Source organism: Lynx rufus, unplaced genomic scaffold (assembly GCF_022079265.1).
Source record: "Lynx rufus isolate CCGP_SWC_20201006 ecotype Redwood Valley unplaced genomic scaffold, mLynRuf1.p SCAF_6, whole genome shotgun sequence".
Classification (NCBI taxonomy): Eukaryota; Metazoa; Chordata; class Mammalia; order Carnivora; family Felidae; genus Lynx; species Lynx rufus.
In genome coordinates this window covers 71,146,985-71,148,917 of record NW_025814878.1, presented here as the reverse complement: position 1 = coordinate 71,148,917, position 1,933 = coordinate 71,146,985, and positions in this window count along the sequence as shown.

Below are 1,933 nucleotides of genomic sequence, written 5' to 3'. Positions count from 1 at the left end.
CAGTTAACCACTTGTTTTTCCTCTAGCAAAGCATGGACATTAAGACAATTGGGTGTTCCCGGAGCAATGTCAGTTTCCTGTCTCAAGGACTTGTCAATGGGCTGTAAGTTGTAAGGAAACTTAATTTTCCATTTGCCTTTGTGTCCTACATCAATATGATGTAAGAAATGTATTTATCATGACCATATGCATTCTTTCCAAGAATAACTGGTTAGAAACACATTGCTATGTTTTATTAACCCAAAATCCTTCTTTATCTTGGGCCTCTCCCTCTTTCCTGACCAGAGTCTGTGCAACAGTTCCACCTATCATGATACACCTCAGCTCTTGTACTGAGACGACCAAGCCATCTGGATGCTGGAGAAAAGAGGACCATGTTATTAAAGGGATGATCGTTGCTTCTGCCTGTTTTGGTGGCAAGTGTTACAAAAAACAAACAAACAACAACAAGAACAAAAAAACACGGATTAAGTTTTAAGATAATTTTACCAAAAAAAAAGAATCAGATTCAAATGTCAAGTATTCAGGGAAATAGAGAGATAAAAATTCAAATAGAACTGAATTTCTCAAGGTCAATGTGTTCTATGCCTATATTGTATCAAAACAATTACATCATGCCATTTTTCTCTGAATAAGGCCTAATATCTGCCCATGCCCAGCAAAGTGGTTCTTTTTTTTTTTAATTCTAAATTTTTCTCAAAGGCAAATGCTTTCCCACACTCAGAAATGTGTTCTTGGTCCTCTGAGTATTTGTTTTATGCCAAGTTTCAAAGTTTTAATTCTAAATTCTTTTGTTTAGTTCTTAAAGCACATAGTATAGCAAAAGGGAACATTATTTTCTTTGTGCTTGAGTGACTCACAGAGTTAATAAATATTTCCATGAATTCTTGACAAAAGTACTTTTAAACCAGGAAATAGAAGGAGAAATTCCACCAGACAATCTCATATTTTGAAAATATAACAAATATGAGGACATAGAATCAAAAGTCTGCTTCTTCTGGATCATTATGTTGGTACCATACCATATTAATAAGCTATTAATATGTTACTATTACCCAGGAGCAGTTGGATTAAGTTAATAATAAATTAACAGCCCTGTATCAGCCTGGTGGGAAATCTCTAATTGAATGGCACAGGGCTCTATCACTGTCTATATTCTTTAACACTCATCAACTTTTTTTTTTTTAATGTTTATTTATTTTTGAGACAGAGAGAGACAGAGCATGAACGGGGGAGAAGCAGAGAGAGAGAGGGAGACACAGAATCTGAAGCCAGCTCCAGGCTCTGAGTTGTCAGCATACAGCCCGATGGAGGGGCTCAAACCCATGAACCGCAGGATCATGACCTGAGCTGAAGTCACACACTTAACGGACTGAGCCACCCAGGCACCCCTCAACTTTTTTTTTTTTTAACTATCATGTATTTATTTATTTTTAAGTAGGCTTCACGCCCAGCAGGAGGCTTGATCTCATGACCTTGAGATCAAGACCTGAGCTGAGATCAAGAGTCAGACGAGGGGTGCCTGGGTGCCTCAGTCGCTTCAGCATCTGACTCTTGGTTTGGGCTCAGGCCATGATCTCATGATTTGTGAATTCAAGCTCTGCACCAGGCTCTGCACTGATGGAGCTGCTTGGGATTCTCTCTCTCTCCCTCTCTCTCTGCCCCTCCCCTGCTTGCACTCCTCTCTCTCTCTCAAAATAAATAAATGAACTTAAAAAAAAATAAATAAAATCTTCTAAAAAAGAGTCAGATGATTAACCAACTGAGCCACCCAGGCATCCCAAGACCGAGAAACTTTTTAGATGGAAATTGTCATACCTTTTAAGAAAGTAATGTGATATGTGTTTTTTATAACTTTTCATTCTAATTGTAAAAATAGCTCATGATTAATACAGGTAATTTAGAAAACACAGAAGGAAATTATCCATAATGA